Here is an 18,097-nt window from a genome sequence, read left to right as displayed (position 1 = left end):
GCAACCACAAACACACAGCAACCATTTACCTTGAAATTATATTTATCTTTGACGGTCGAAATGACTTTCTTTTAGGTCTGTTTCGTTGTATACGCGCCGTGTACAGCCCAGTATATATATCTTTAGGAGTCAAACACACATCTAAAAGCGTGAGAAAAAGCATGGTAGGACAAAAACAATAGCAAGGCCAACAACAACATTGCCTCTAGACATGCGCAGTTCGCAAATACGCACAAATAAACAAACAGCCGGCACAAAACACAACAGCATGACCAAAAGTACTGCATGAAATATGAAAACACTCGTCTCATCACTTGATGCTAAAAAAGCTTGAGAGCCTGAGAGTGTTTGCACCCCCTCCTTCTACAGTGGATATTGTCAAAAGTCACTTTTTTCTATCTAATAGTATCTTATCCCAAAGAACAATTGAAATATTCAACTTTAATAGAAGCAGGAGGCACTTCTTCAGCACCGGGTCGGTCCAGTTGGGTGTTAAACTAACAACATCTTTGCTAGCTGCTGCTACAGCAGATGCATCGACATCAACCCCGTTTGCGGCAGCAACACGTGTTCATTTTGATAAATCTAGTGATTTTACTCGTAAAACATTTTCTAAAAAAATTATTAAGCAGATCTTAGCTGGGATGGGCTCAAGCACCCCACCCCCCACGGCCCGACAGGGACAATCGGTTGAAGTTGAATGAATGACTGAATCTTAGTTGGGGAGGGCAAAGATGTCAAATGGGCGGGTCTGCAGCCAATGGCCCCCATTGGCTCCAGGGCCCTGGACATGTATCCACATTGCCCATGCAGTAATCCGTCTATGGATATAGTATTTGTATTGTTTTATTTCAGAAGTTGACTGAACTGGAAAATAAAAAATGTGAATTCTCCAGTAAACAACACTATGAAATGATTGATTGCTCAGGATCAAACAATCTCTAAGTAGCTTTTTACTAAGCTTAGTAGCATATCACAGTATCACTTTAATAAAACTTTTAACTGATTGATAAATGGGATAATGTTCACAATTTTACAATTTATAATGAATATATTGATGTGCCATTTAAATCATCTTTATTTAGTGTAGTGTTTAGTGCCATTTTTATTGTTGTAATGACTGTTAACACAACTGTAATGATTTGCTTTGAATTAAAATAATTACTTTGGGCAAAAGTTGATACTAATATGGGTCATTTTTGTTGGAGAATGTAGGTTTTAATGACCATTTAGCATCAAAATACTCATGACTGAAATTACACAAGCTGAGTAGTTTTAGCCTCCACAGTAAATCAACAAATATGGGGTTTAAATGCAATACCAAGAGAACAGGTGCTTCACCAGCTCTGCTTTTTTGTGCGTCGTTGCATAAACAGACTGACCAATGACTAAAGTGATTTCGTTTCCGTCCTCAATCATGACAAATGGCTTTAACTGGAAGAGGTTTACATGACCGGGAAGTTTATGTTTGCCAGTTGCCTGTTTTCTATTCACCCCCCCCGGAGCTTGTGATGGTGAAAAAAAACTTAATAAAATCCTTTTTTCTTTTTTGTCTACCATTTATTTGCAGATGGTTTAGGCTACACAATCTGTTTGCTCTTGAGGAGGAAATAAACTCATTAGCTGAGTTTAAACTCAAATGGGCCAAGCTAAATAACTACTTTTTTTCCTCACAGGGTCACTTGAGTTAAACGGTCTGATAGGATACTTAAAGGGGACATATGATGATAATTTTAAGTTTTTTACTTATATTTACCTGCATTAATGCTCAAAACCACATTATTTTTCTCACACATATATCTGTATTCACCCTATGTCTGAAACCTTCTTCTCTGGTCTGACACATCTGCACTCTGGGTGTCTCTGCACCATGATTGCAGCCCTGGAACTGTAACTGCATTGTAGTGGCACAGTTTTTGAATATGAGTTTTTTTTTCTGTGGATTGAGCATTTTAATACAGTCATTTAACAGTATTTATATATATCACATTTTACCTACTTCATAATAAAAAAGAGTCATTTTCTACAAACCTTTTTTTTTAAATATGTGACCCTCAAACCCACTGAAAAATGTGTAAGAAAGGAGGCAACATTAGGCGTCTCATCTTCATATCCTGGTATCCTGGGAGAGCATTGCATGTTTGAGTCATTTTGAAATCTGACCCATGTTTTGTGTCTAAACATATTCACTGTCACATCAAAAAGGTTTGCAGGCCCAGCACCTGACTAACCCCATGGTTCACACAGGAACGCCTTGTGGTAATCCAATCCGAATGCAAAATTCTTACACAATACCTGCAATATCATCACTTTATTATTTATTAAGAATATACATAGAAGCCCTGGAAATGAACCCCACAACAAATCCCTGGCATCAAAAGACGCCTGCATTTACATTTGTTATAATACACAGGGTTGGGCTGGGTTTGTGCATTGCTCACCCACCAGGCGAGTCATCGTTATGCTATGTGGCTGTATAGGAATCATCTTTTTTTTAAAAAGCTGGCAAAGAGTTCACATTTACATTAAACGATGGAAATTTATTCTTGAGAGCGCACTGTGATAAAGCCATAGAGGAATTCAATGAGGTTTTTCTGCAAAGACCAAAAGTAGGTCATAGGATTATGTGAAAGTCTTTCACAAACAATTGTCTTTTTAATGCCTCAAATCTTCACTGCCCTGCCAGATTGTGTGAAGAAAAGAAGCCTACATTATAAACATGGGTAGAAAAAATAATAATGATATATAAATATTAACATTTGGTCAAGATGGAGCTCCATATGAATCCAGTGGAGTCAAGTTTCTTCAAAAGGCATTTTAGAGGGAATCTGGTCAAAGTTAAATGTTTAGTAACACATTTTCCTGTCTTTAGAATAGCAATTCAAAGCTGTTTGAATGGTGCTTTACCTTTCCGCACCCCCACTCTAATGCATTGCCAAGGCTAAAGGTCATTAGCTCATATGTCACACCTTGACAGCTTCACTCTCCTGTTTCAGCAATGAGATACCTGGGCCACGTCCCTGTGGTCATCCTCAAATATGCTCTCCCATCAGCCCCACGCTTTTAAGCCCAAAGCAATCAGCTTGTCAGGAGCCAAGACATGATCTGAAGTTCATCACTGTGGCAGCTTGCCAAAAAAATGTTTAAAGGTGCAACGTGACTTCCAAAATAATTCCAAAGGGTGTGAATTCAGCAAAGGAAACATTTGATTAAATATTGATAAGAAAAGGGGTGGCTATAGGCTGTGTGCCAAATTTAATTTGTTATATAAACACTGTATGTTGGAATTATTAATCACTGCATTACACTATATTCATTATTTATAGAACTTATATAATATTTAATCTGTTCAAAGATGAACTGTCAAGTAAAGTTAACTTTGAAGTCTGAAATGTCAAATAACGCTTTTTTTAGTTACACTCTAAGATTTTCATGAAATTAAACCCCACTTTTATACTTTTTTAAAATCTATTCTCTACATTTTCTCTGCAATAGCCATTCAATGTATTTACATTCAGTTTTTAACTATCTTTATAAGAGTATTGATTGGAGACGGTGGGGCCCGCCGTTTCCTCTCTGAATTCAGGTCCCCTATGCTGGATAACATGATACATCATACAATCCATCATTTTATTTCAATGATAACAACATTAACTGTCTTTACTTAAGCGGCTTCTAATGCAAAATTCTAATTTAAATGCCTGCTGCCTTTATTGTGAAGCAGCCACAAGAAACATAATGTACTTGTCACTGAGGTTACTGTGTGCTGTTGTTGTGTGGAAAATAACAGTGTGTACATAAATTTACATCTTTGTTAAAACAGTGTGAGTTTTTTTGGTAATGCTGTAAACAGACACACCAGTTAAGCGTCTGCTGTATTTCTGACCAAATTAGCCGCTCAATGACAGTTTTCTTTGACCTACACTTGTTGTTGCCACAGTAACCAGGAGAGTTGCAAATTAAACCAGAAACAACTTTTTTCTTTGGAAAACTTTGTATGGAAAGAAGGCGCAAGAAGCTGAATTTACTCCTCATCATTGACATGGATCATTTGATGGTTATTGATGTAACCCGGCCAGTGATCCTGGATTAGTGTGCCTGAGATATGCTTTGTGACAAGAGGGCCCAGAGTGGGGATCTGCATGTACATCGAGCCTCACTCAACTTGTTTTACAAGGTTAACAGTCCCAGCTGAAACTGCAAATGACAGGGACAAGTAGTTCAAGGACTCTTGACGCCATCCAAGAATAAATGAAAGGCCTCGTCCCAAATTCAGAAAGCCTTCAGGGACCAGACAGGTCAATAATACTGAAGGGGAAACAGCCATGTACTGTCGGAGAGAATGTTGCCTTTATGTTTTTCTGAAAAATGAAAGGGCCATTGACTATTGTCAGATCTACGTTTCCCTCGTTCGTGTTATGACTTTGTTTGTCATCTCCTGGTCTTTGGATGCCCTTTGCACCTCAATATGTTATACTGCGAGTGAGCTACAAACATAAACACTGTGAGGAAGGATCAACATATGGAAGGCTGTGTTCTCACTCTATGCTGCACTATAGGAAGGGGAAAGGTTAGTTTGAGGGTAAAGTGATCTACAAACATTAGCACCTTTCACACAGCCTTTTTGTTTCAGGACTGTTGTGCCTTCATTATGCCCGTCTGTGTGAAACGTACAGTGACAGAATTGGGGAACGGATCTGTTGCGCCTCTGAATGAACAAAAAGCCAATGTTGTAACATGTCAGCATTGTGTTACCATCATTGCGGCGCTGTTGTGTAATCTCTGTTTGAAAGGGGCTTTAGACATGCAAACCCTACTTCAATCATTCATTCAGGGGTTGCACATGTTCAATTTCCACCAATAGCTTTTATTCTAAGTAATAAATACATTAAACTAAACATCTTGGACATTAATTTACAGTATCAAACTGCAAATGTACTATTATCAGCATCTCATTAAAATAAAAAGCACACTGAAACTAAAGGAATGTAATTCCCCTTTACATTACCAATGGGAGGGATGGTTATTCTAACCACAACAAGCCGCCCACCTTCATTCCCCTTAAATCAGCCTCCAGTGCACCACTGTTTATCCTCTGGACAAAAACAGTTACCTCACACTGACTTTTTCCTCGCTGGTCATATTTAGATTGCCATGACAGTCTACCTGAACTATCTGGGACATGGTATACTTCCTTGGGCCCCGTTTACTCCTCTGGCTCCAATAATCATCACAAGACACTGTAGCCTCCTGCTATAGAGACATTATTTATCCTTGTCTCAGCTGGGGTACAAACAGGGCATACTCACCTCTCTCTTACATTTCAGGCTGTTCAAACAAAGCACATTTGCATTGGATCACACATGCTTGTTTTCATCGTATTATACTGTGTTTAGAAAGAAAGTTGGATAATAATGAAATTATGATGAGCATTTTTAACTGGTTTTTCAGGTAAGCACATTTCCTAGGGCTATTTTTTTTGTGAATACACAATCAGTATGATTGGCCTCCTGTCTGGGACAAAATGTTCCTTTGCCCATGTTTTTATTGCTCAAATAAATGTTTAAAGAAGTGGGAAAGGCAATTACTGTGTGCTATTCACCAATAATAAAACCCAAGTAGTAAGATTACTTATGTAAAATAAACACTTCTGTTACTAGGCCATTATACTTTAATCCCAAACGGGCAACAGTGTTCTGACTTAATTCAGTGTCTGTTATGTTTGCATTTGTCACATGATGATACTTTTTTTTAATTTTACCACAAGTGATGGGCAGCAATGTTGTAGTATTGTGATTACTTTTTCAAGTAATGAGTTGTGCAAGTGACACTCCATTACTTGGGGGGTTTGGCATTTCTGCTGTTGCACAGACTACAGTATAAGGTCTGTATTATAAAAAAAAAACATGGAAATTGAATGAATCGGAATCAAAGCTCTTGGGAGTCATGACCTCAGTAAAATCCTGGTTATGGCCATGAGCAGTTGTTGTCTAATTAACATGTTGTGTCTTGTAGCTTGGGAGGGCATATGAACCATGCTGTATAATGAACTAACACCTTCACAGTGAGGTCAGGCTAAAGAGCTGTTGGTCAGTAAATACCCCAAAAACATAAGCTGGCAGCTTACACAAGCTAAATACAAAAGATGGGATGTGTCATTCTTGTAGCCTCAGAGTTGTGGGAAGGCAAGTTTGACTAACAACAAGAAAATACTTCAGTGACAAAGAAGCAAAAAATAATTTTCCAAGTAACTTGCCCGACACCATTCACTGTGTACACAATCATTTGCATGATGATTTATGCCACGCACACACATGCACACATCAGGTGACGATTTTATGAGAAAACAATTTGAATAGCAAATAGGCCCTGCTGTTGTTGGTACTCAGGTAGGAGATGATGTTTTGACAAGAGTCAAAAGTGGTGACAAGTGAAAGAAGAAGACAAGGGAGGGGGAGAGAAGGCAGGGAGGCCACCGGCTGAGAGAGAAAAATAGAAAGATTGTATATGTATGTATGTGCAGATGCAGGGGTGGCAGAACAGGGAGTAAGACAGGCAAATGCATGTGTTCAGGCAAGAGAGGGAGGAATAGAGAAATGGATGTTTGCATGCAGGGGGGTGGTGAGAAAGAGAATAGCAAAAACAAGACTGTGTGTGTGTGCGTGTGCGTGTGCGTGTGCGTGTGCGTGTGTGCGTGTGCGTGTGTGTGTGTGTGAGAGAGAGAGAGAGAGAGACAAGAAAAAAAGCAATACAGACCAAAAGGGAACAAGAGGAAGAAATAGACCTCAGTGAGAGGACAATGATGAAGAGACAATAAGGGACAAAGAAAAAGAGACAGAGCTGAAGCTCGCTCACTGTGTTTATAGGTCCCAGATGTCCGGAGGTAATTGTGCAGAGGGATTGCTCTGTAGACATCTGGCTGCTGAAAGCACAATATTCTTTTACACAGACACCCACTCCAACAAATCCATCTCAAGAGCTCTATATAATCCCGTTGGAAGCATTGCTTAAAGCATGTAACCTAGGTTAATTTAAATCAGGTTTCCCATTCCCCCTAAAATCCCCTTAAAATTGACTTCTAATTCGTGAGGTTTCTTTTAAAATGTCAAATGTTGATATTCATTTGGACATTGATATTTAGAAGTTATGATATACTGCAGTGCAGTACTACAGGAAACAAGCAAGATTCCACAACACCTGACAGCTAAATTGTAACTTTTTGTGTTGATACATCAGTTGAATGTCCATCTCTGTCAGCTCTGTAAATGAAAGATTACCTTCTGGCATGACTTTTGTCTACTTGCTCAGGTGGACTGGGACTTTGTTGAGGTGGACTGTTTGATGCTGTTGCCATGTTTCCAGGGTCTGACTCTTGAAAATGTACACTGATGCCTGCAGTCCACCTCTAGGAGTCTGACTGCAAGCCTTTTCTTTTCCAAGCCTTCTTCTTTCAAGTCTGCCAATCTGTGTGCGCCTTTGGGAAGTGATGGTGAAATTTCACTGGCAGAACACCTTTAAAACTTTCTGAAATGTTTGAAAAATGTATTAAGAAATTTTGGTTATCGGAGCAATACTATTGCAACAGATTCATCTAAATGCAGCTGCAACAGTACTAGGATCTAGCATATAGAATGCTAGAGCCTTCTCGCTCACAAGGAGATTGTAGGCAATTGTAGGTAACTGTTTGGTGTTCTTGGTTGTTTGCATCTCATCATAAAACCTGCCCCCATCTGCTTTCATTTGAACCTTAGACCTCTCCATATTAAAAATAAAAAAACACCTACATGCATCCAACAAACTGTTACTCACACTCTCCACCACAATGGTCCCAAAATAGCTCTTCTTGAATATTTGATATACTATACAGAAATTTCCTATTAGAAATAATGATTGTGGTATCAGTAACTCCAATACTAAGGTATTCTGCCAAAGCATTTTGGCTGAGACTTCTAAAAAAGTAAAATTGGCGCGGAGGGCTGCATTTCTAAAACTGATGCTTTAAAGGCAGTCGGTACAAAGTGATGCTCGATACAGTCTAATAAACATACAAGCAGTCTGTTAGGCAGCCGAATGCCATGTTAAGCCTCCCAGGAAGCCAGTAGGTTGCTGCCAGACAATACCAGATGCTTGACATGAAGTAAAGCCATACAGTGGCAGTCTGTCAGCCAGTTATGTATGAATTTAACCTACCATGTAGTCATGAATACCATATTGCCTTAACAGTGCTATATGCCCCGACAGAAAGACAGAAACAACTATAGGAACAGGCTATTGAGTTATCTCTTATTTCATGGCTTTCTTTCTTTGCTAAGGGGCCAGTGATGTTGTGTGTGGACTGTAGACAACTATGGAAAGTCTGTCCTTGGACTTGCTGTGCAAAAGGATGGGTTTCTTTTGGAAACCCTTTTTAGGGCTAGAAAGGTTTCTTGTGCCCAGAAATGGGCTTGAAAAACCAAGGATTATGATTTTTCATGTTTGTTTTTTTTATTATCCCTGTCTTGCTTTAAGAGTTAGGTCAATATTGTGGCTGGTTAAAAATAAGGTATGTGAATTGTAGGTCTGTGTGGTATATGCAATCCAGTCTCCTGCATCAAAATCATATCCACTCTACATTCATCTGCTAACCGGACTAGCTTCCATACATTCTGTGGTTTGCGAAAACTCTCGCGATCGTTGATGTCCTATCCTGACCATAACTTTTCGAGGTCAACGCCTAACCTCAACCATCTTGCAAGAATTTTGCCAGTGTTGGTTACCATCTAGACACAACCACTTCCTGCCTCTATTTACTGACACTACTTACTGACATTTTAAAATCAATGTAATTCTTTGAGATACTGTGCTAGCAAGAATACCTTGGTTAGTGGGGATATCAAGGGTGATTTTATTCCCCTCATTTTGTCTTTTTCTAAGTTCCTCCTACTCAGGATGCAAAGAAGTGATTTGAGAGAAGATGATTCGAATATGTGAAAGGGACATTCGTCTGCACATCCTTTTTATCTGCAGAAACTTCTCAAAAAATGCTGAAATTCATCACATTCTTATTTGGTCTTTGATTTTATTCTCTCTCTGTTGCAAGCTGTTTTAAACCATCTCTCTTTGAAAGGCTGGACATCACAGAGACAACTTCCAGACTTCCAGGATTCAGAGCTGGAGGACCCATCAGTGCCTGGAAAGAAGTGCCTTCTTTCCACTACTCCCAAACTAATCTTTCTTTCTGTAAATGCATGTCACTGAGTATTTAGATTACACTTCTCTAACTTTTAGAAATAGAGATATCTCTTGGAGAAGACATCTTTGTAAAATATTTATTACACAGATAAAGCTACAGTAAAATCTGTTGCCTGTGATGATAATGATGCTCTTAATTTAATGTGTTGCTCTGTCATTCTGTTTCTTTTTGCATCCTTGCACACATGTAGCGCCACATATTCACACGCTGAAAAACCAGATCCCTGCAGGAATAGCTCGAATGACGGTGGTGTAGTATGGCAGCATGTCCCCAAGGAAAGTATTGGTCTGCCCTGGAAAGTCATAAAAAGAATTTCCCAGGAACACACACAGACGCAAGCCAGAGGATTTAAAAATTAATTACTTTCCATCTTATCTTTTTACATACGTATTAAGCTACTGAGATCATATCAGTTTTATTATAAGGCATGGAAAACACACAGTATCTTGTTCTTGATATAGTTCTTGTCGAGGGCAACTGAAGGAGGGAGTAATTGAGCAGGCATTTTAAATTAGCTGTAATGTCTGAGCTGGTTGAAACACAAAAATATTGACATCGCTGGAGATTTCAAATGCTTATCCCGCTGATTACACATCAACATTCCTCCCCGAATATTCAAGTTAACAGGGAATAAAGCAATTCCTCGAACAGGACATACAAGCTATTCTATTTACTTTCATGTCTAACATTAATAATTCAGGTTCCTAGAACTTGTCAGATACCCGGAGCCAGTGCGTGCATCAACACCATTAATGCACCACAACTACCTCCACCTGAGGTTACGAAGGAAGGCACCATACTGAAATATTTAATGTATTCCTCCTATTGTTCCCTGTGTTAGAGTTATAGGAGAGGACAAGGAGCTGTAGTTGGCCATCCCGGGAAGTCGTGATTAAACTGGAAGAAACAGTGGAGGAAGACAAATGCTCCCTCCCACCTCTGTAACCCGCTGTTCAGCCGAAAGGTACACAGTGTGAATGAGTCTTAAAATGGATTATACACAGTGGACCTGGGAGCGGTTAAAGTTTGAGTGGAAAAACAAAATTATGTACTTTCTTTGATCTGAGGCACATTAAGCAGGCAAAACGGATGTGTCACCGAAAATGTATTTTTACAGTTGGTTGCTGCTCGCTTGCATGATCAAGTGACCACATCAAAGGAAGTACAGAGGGCTACTGAAATCCTTTTTTTTTTTTCTGTTGGTTGCTATTTTATGGTCCAGAGCTGCAACATTGGGTATCATTCTAATTTTAATTTATGAAGTTGGAAAATGAACTCTCACCATAACATCACTCGTGGTTCAATAAAGATATCCCTGTAACAAAATTTGTTTGAAAAGTGGAGACATCAGTTTCATCTTTTTTGTACATCTTCCTTTACTTTGTGCACCTCTTCATCCATCTCCTCGCTCTTGATCAGTGGAGCAGGAAATAGATCCCACAGAAACGGTGATGTAACCCAGTTATCTAAAAGCCAATTGAAAATGGTCCAATTTACATCAGGCAAAACTTGATGTAAATGACCTTCTTTATAGCACGATCACCGCCGTCAAACATCCTGTTAGCGGTACAGCCGTAATCGGCTTTGCACTTTGCCGTGTCACATCGATATGGCTCGCTCTGTGAACACGTCTGAGGAGATGACACTCACATATATGCATACACAATTCTGACCACTCAGACCGAGGATTGTGACAAGGTGTCGAGACAGCGTGACTTGGCCAAAGGCTCTCAGGTCCGCCGGGGATAGCTGGGGAAAATACTGGCACCAACTTTGTCTCTCTGTGTGTGTGTGTGTGTGTGTGTGTGTGTGTGTGTGTGTGTGTGTGTGTGTGTGTGTGTGTGTGTGTGTGTGTGTGTGTGTGTGTGTGTGTGTGTGTGTGTGTGTGTGTGTGTGTGTGTGTGTGTGTGTGTGTGTGTGTGTGTGTGTGTGTGTGTGTGTGTGTGTGTGTGTGTGTGTGTGTGTGCACATGTGTCACTTTTTAGCAGTAGTGAGAGACAGTGGCTTGAGGACCATTACTGATATATCCCATGGCAGCCATGTAACAACACAAGGTCATTATATCCAAAATGCAGACTTAATGATAGCTGAATGTACAGTAGAAGGAATAAGGGTTGCTCGATAGTAATGAGCTCTCTGAGAGTGTTCTTTCACCACCACTGCAGCTTTTCTTTCTTTTCCAAAGACAGAGACCCTAAGTCATTAGCAGTTCGTCTCCAATGATAGTTCAGCGCAGTTCAGGCTGATAATTTTGATTGAGATGAAAGCTGCGTACTAACAGAGGGGACCCCCCCCAATTAAACACATGATAATTGTGTATGTCAACACTTTGTCCCATATAACTCTCATTTTCTGGTTCATGCTTGTATTTTGGGTTTCTCCTAGGACATGTTTACATGCTTACATGCTCTCATACTGTCTGTGAATATACCTGTAAAAATGTGTATATGTTGAAAAAAACACAGTCTGCTCTTATTGGTCAGCGTTTTTCGGGTTTCATCTGAACTCTTGGCATCTCTGCAAAAACATTGCAGCTGGGGAATGACTGAAACAGCCAGGCCCCCAAGTATGTGGAACTTTGAAGCCAACTTGACATAGTGGTCAAATGGGGGAATTACAATTTCTGTGTTTTGTTACGTGATGCCATTGGGCTCATAAAGACTTACCCATTGACTTAAATGGTGGGAGAGACATTTGTTAATCTGTGAATGATTTAATTGATTGTCACAAACCCCACAAAATTACTCTATGCTCTGTGGGACCAGCAATGCAGCAGTATGGTGGTGGCGATCATCTGGGTATTTTAAAATGAAGAAGTCTCGAGAGCTGCATTAAGAATCTTGGCTATTTCATGTTTTTGTTCACAGAACATAAAGTTACTCCTCAAGATCATAGGGATGCCATTAGTGCATTTTGTAGCAGAATGGATTTAAACAGTGGGTCTAATAAAAGCTGTTTTTTTAAACATAAGGCACATGAACTCTGTTCGGCAGCCCTGATCGCCCACATGCCTTCCCTTTCCCCTGAGGGTATATTACTCTCATACTGTACCGCAGATTTGTGTGAATCACATGCTAATGGACCACAGCCTTAGTCCACTCAAGTCACACTTCATCTCTCCCCCTGATGATGAGCATGTTTGAAAATCTCTGTTGGAAAGTGACACATTATCACTACGTTAGCATGGAACTTTGCTGCCAGTGCATGACAAGCTGGCTGATCACACACACTTCCAACATCACTCAGTATGAACTGTGAAGTCACACTTAGTGCCCTGCTCTGAGGAAACACATTCTAAAGCTGCAGATTGGTTAAATAATACCAGGCCTTTTAAGCCATCACGTGTATCCTTTTCAAAAAGACTATTAAGTTCAGTTATTCTGCCCCCGTAATGATTGTTTTTCAATCAGATTTTTTGTGGTTTGTCAGAACTTATTGCTTAGTGGCCTTTGCATTTGGTATGAACAGGAGAATAAATGAGAAGTAATTATCTAATTCAATACATAACATATGTACCTGACAACAATTCCTTCCTGAGTATCACCTTTATTCTTTGTTTAACACTGAACGATAACCTGAAAACCTGAAAGCAGCTGGCAAGTGGCCTCTAGACACTACTGCAAATGGGAAATCAGAGCGCACAGTCATCTGTAAGGGTTGATCAATACCTACAACTAAATGTTTACTTCAGCTGGTGCTTTTCAGGTCTTATTCTGTGCTTTCATGTTTCATTAAAGTTCCTGTTGAATTTCTTCCCTGTTTAGCCAGTTTACTCATCTCTTTTGTGGAAAGAGATTTTATTTCGAGAGAAATGTGTAGACCTAATTAATAAATGCACTTTACATTGAACTATTCACTAACAAGTATCAATAAAAGTAAAAAAAAAAAAAAAAAAACGTGTTAAAATGGCCCCTCTGTGATACAGTATTAGTGCCACTGTAAGAGACAGAACAAAACAGATTTCATAAATCATAATATCGAATAACTTTATTTGGATTTAAGGTTGCAGGAGAAAATTGCTCTTGATGAAACCTTAGCTTGTAATACTGTGACTTTATTCTCAAAATATAATAATAACAATAATAACATTAATACATATTATTTATATAGCGCTTTTTATTAATATAAATCTATACATTTCAAACAAGTACATATAACAACAAGCAGGCTACAAGTGAGCACATTAAAAACAAGCAGGCTATATTTAAGAAGAAAGTTTCAGTAAAAAGATGAAAAATTATAGAAAAAATATCAGTCTCTTATGAAAATATTATATATTATATATATTATATATTTACATCAAATAATACAGTTTCTCATGAAATTACAAATTTATTTCTAAAATAGTACAATCTCTTTGCCTGAAATATTATGGCTTTAATATTCTAAAAAAATACATATATCCCCCCTCAAAATATTGCACATGGATTCTTTCTCTCTCTCTCTAAATATTACAAATTTCCCAAGTAAAATTTGACTTTTTTCCTGCAACAGGTTGACTCAATTAAAAAAAAAAATTGGGCTGCTCTTTAATTAAAATGTAAAACAATTACAACTTCATTATTGAAATCTAACTTTTTACTTCATTGTTGAAACACTATACAGTTTTAACCAGTTTGATCATGGCCTATGGCCCTACTTTGTCATACTTAGAAAAACAGCAAAAGACTTACAAGGTAAGATACACATCAAAAGGAGAACTTTATGACCTGAAACGGTCCCCTGTGATGACAAAGTCGGTCATGCTTAGCATGGTCAGTGAGAATATTTCAACCATGTAAGGCATCCCAGAGCTCCAAGGCGGTTGCTTGATCAAACAGGAGGAATGAAGACATCAGGTCCATGTTGAGCCTTGATATCAGCAGATCTTATTCAATTCACACAGATTACTCTGAGCTGTAAGCCAGATGAACCCACTCCTCAGAATTAACAGTTGACGTACATATCTTCAAACCATAGGTACATTGGTTCCTAACAAGTTTGACCTGCTGAAATCAGGTCGTCCTTACTCGTCACATATCGACCCTTTTTGTTATTTTGACAACAAGAATAATGTTGTGGATTTAAACAAAAGTTTCAAAATTAGTTGGCTAGGAAAGATGGTTTTACATTAAAGTCAGTTGAGAGCCCTGTATGTCGCATCCAGACATAAAAAACTGTTCTTATGCTTTGTACATATAACAGTGAAAAGTGCTATGCAGTTATTTGTGTGTATTCAACATATTTATTATGTGCGTATTCCCCATAGTGAACGCATGTGACGCAGGCAGATTTTGGTGGGGGCTTGCTCCTAAAACATGGGACTTGCAGGGGAGCAGTTTTCAATTCTTGTCAGTACTAAACCAATCCACTGCCTTTTTTCTAATCCTAACCAAGTGTTTTTCCTGCCATAACTCTGACCTTCTGTTGACTAGAACCAATCATGTAAAGTTTTTTGTGTTTTTACTTCCACTCCCGTGCTGCGGTCCATCAGATTGTTTTTTCATATGAATTTCTGTGCATTACTTTTCTTAGAATTTGGTACAGACCATTATAGAAATGTATCATGTCAACAATTATTCTGCAGACTAGGCTGGCCAGCTGTCTGCTGATAGGGTGCCAGATTCTTTTTGGATAAATCCAAAGAATGAGTGAATTTCTAATCTCCCTCTTGTGGCAGTAGGGGTGTCGCAAGTCTTGGCCAGCAAACCCGTCCATTACCATTTTAATAACCACTTTTGGATGGCCTTCTTATTCCGTCTTAGGTTTACTCTGTTCTCACTTTAGTTGACTGTTTAAGGACTACAGGAGGCAGTAATGATCAATACGTTAGCCTCATTTTTCTTCAAGTTCTTCTGAACCAAAATCATTACCGTGTGACTGTGGGACAGAGCCCATAAGGCGCAAGGCAAAATATTAAGAAAAAGAAAAATCAATCATAGAGATGCCGGCTTAAAGGATTTCCCCCCCACTACCAAATACCGAGGCTTGTTTTCATCCCTTGAGAAGAGGCTATTTGCTGCCACTCAATTCTGTACTTGAAACAACTTGAAAATTGCCACAGCTTCAGCTAGGTAATCCATCATAGTAAACATGAAGCCTTAATTTGCTTTTGTCAGACTTTGTTTAATCGGTATTTCATTGTGCCACAGTTGAGTGTCTTTATATCAGTGCGGCATTACTTTCCACTCTGCTTACTGTCAATCACCTGGCACCCACAGGAAGGTGTAGTCAGGAAATAATCCCTCAAAACATGTCACCTTAAAAAACTTCTTCTCCTTTTTTCTTATTAAGAGGTCTCTTTTGAAGCTACATGTTATCTTTAAAAATGTTGAACAAATAATTCTAAACATAAATTTGCATTGTATTATCAAGGGCTGCAGGAAAAAAAAAAATCTGAACTATAAAATATGTAAATAATTTCTGTTCATGGACTTGCACTTCTATTGATTGGACTTACATCATTTATTTTAGCCAGCTTTACACCTTGGAGCTGTGTGTGGGATGTGTCTGGATAGCTTTCCCTCCCAATATAATACCTATTGTAATTAATCATACAAAAAATAATCCATACAGGCAACTCGCTTCAAGAGTACAGTACAGTACTAGCTGACAAGAATAATCAAGTTGGCCAAGTCTTGCAAAACTGCTCAGCAGCTGCAATGCCACAATATGAGCTCATCTTCTTCTTATATAAACAGTAAACCGTTTCATGTTTCTGCTGCACATGCTCTGACTGAGTTCACAGCCTGTTAAAATGAGGCAAATTACCTAGTTGTTGCAGCTGCATGCTTTAAATTTCAAGTGCTTCTAGGGCTTTTTGCTCTTTTTGAACATTGCTACAAAGTTCCCCACATACTATATGATTCCAAAATAATGGAAAATATATGTATCTGAAAATGACCAGGGATTGATTTGATTCTGTATAAACCCCATACTCATTAACTTGAACCTATCGCTCCTTTTTCATTGAGCAAAGGCTATTGTCGCTAGAATCTTCTGTCCTGGGCTTTCTGGCCAAAGACAGGTGTTGATAAATGTTTGTACTTTTGTCCTTGTGGTCTTGGTTGTCCTCCACGTCTCTGATCCGTAGGGTAGTATAGCCTTAATGCTAAACCTCATGCACATTATACATATTATCAAAAGAAGAGATACATTAAAAAAAAGAAAGAAAAAAGCCCTTATTCAATACATAATGGCATTTGGACACCCAGAAATGTTCAAATGAAATGCACAAAATCATCTTTAATTATTTGTTTTTTTCAGATCTGCTCCTAAATGTTTAAAATCGATTCTCTTATTATTGCTGAGTGCTATATAAATAAAGTTCATGATTATTATTCCTTGGCTTTTCATCAAGTTTCATGTAAATCTGTTAAGTAGATTTTCTATAAACCTACTGACAAACAGACAAACAAACCAAACTAAAAACAACCTCCTTGGGCAACAGACACTATTGCACCTATATTCTGCTGTCCAGTACATTCAAACTCCTGTATGAATAGATGGATGTAAGGATAAAACTGTTAAAAAAGCATAGCCAGTGGGCCCCTTTCATCACATTATAAGCAAACACAATGGAAATTAAAAATAGACAATGGCAGCTATGAGTGAGCTGTTATGTAACCCTGTGAAAAGCCAGTTTAAACATATTTATTGATTAAAATAATGGCGCTTCTGTTCAAACAGGTGACACCTAAAAAAGGGGCTGAGTCGTGAAATAACCACCGACTCCGAAGCTGAACATAACAGTTCCAGCTCAGGAGACAGCAGCTCCAACACTTTGCAATCACATTAAATCTCCCATTTCATATTTTGGCAGTGAACGGTGAAGCTCTTAATTGTATATTACACTGCAGCTGGCATCCCCTCTCTCCTCATCTCAGCTCCGAAACTGTGAATTGAGCGCATAGTATAAGGAAAACCAATAACGCCAGTATTCCATCCACTTATCTGTAATTGACACTTGAAATTGTCACACACCAAGTTTTGTTGCCCTTGAAAGACAAACCAGACAAGTGTCACCTTTAAAGAGCCTCATGTGGGTATCCCAGCTTTATGTAGACATAAGAAATAACACATAATGTGAAAATTCCTACGATGTAATCCTATGCATAACCTTGTAGTGCCTCACATAAGGGAATGAGTCTTGTCACTGTATTTCATATTTTATCCATGATTTAGCACAAAGCTGCCGTGAAGTCGGTGACTGCTGCTAACTTGTAACTCGTGTTCTGTATAATAAACTTTAAATTTATGCGTGCCTTTTCGCTGCAAAGTCCTTGAGAGTAACATGATAAAGAAGAAGAAAACTTTTTTTTTTGCATGTTCTGAATTGCACTTGAAAGCATCCAATAAGGGGGAATCTTCCGTTCCTCAAGGCCATTACCTACAGACAACTTATTTTCCCAGGTAATATCTTGGTCATTTGGATGTAATAGTGGCTGTATTCATGAGCTCATCCATCACCTTGGCTTTATCAAACTGCATGAAGAAGCATTTTGCTTGCAAGCTAAAGAATCATTTTAAGTTAACTGGTTTCCAAATAAGATAAGACATGTCACTTTAAAACCTCTGATTGTTTCGTTTAGCTTTAGATTTAACGTGGACCTTTTGGTTGTGAGAGTTAAATCTACTTCATATGAGGTAGCATTCTCGTTGCTTATCAAAATGAACAAACTTGTATGGGTTCAATAAAATAACACTGTATGGCAGGCCAAAGCATCACATACTGACAATTGAACCAATTGTTTTTTATACTTTTTCTCCCACCAGGCAACAGAGTATGAGCTCTCCCTTTTGGGTGGGTGTCTTTGATTGGCTTCAAAACATCAGCCACACCTGTGGAAAATTAACCCAGCCAACACAGCTGACACCTTTTACACC

This window comes from Echiichthys vipera, assembly GCF_963691815.1.
Source record: "Echiichthys vipera genome assembly, chromosome: 23".
Taxonomy (NCBI): domain Eukaryota; kingdom Metazoa; phylum Chordata; class Actinopteri; order Perciformes; family Trachinidae; genus Echiichthys; species Echiichthys vipera.
Note: the sequence above shows the minus strand (reverse complement) of the source record.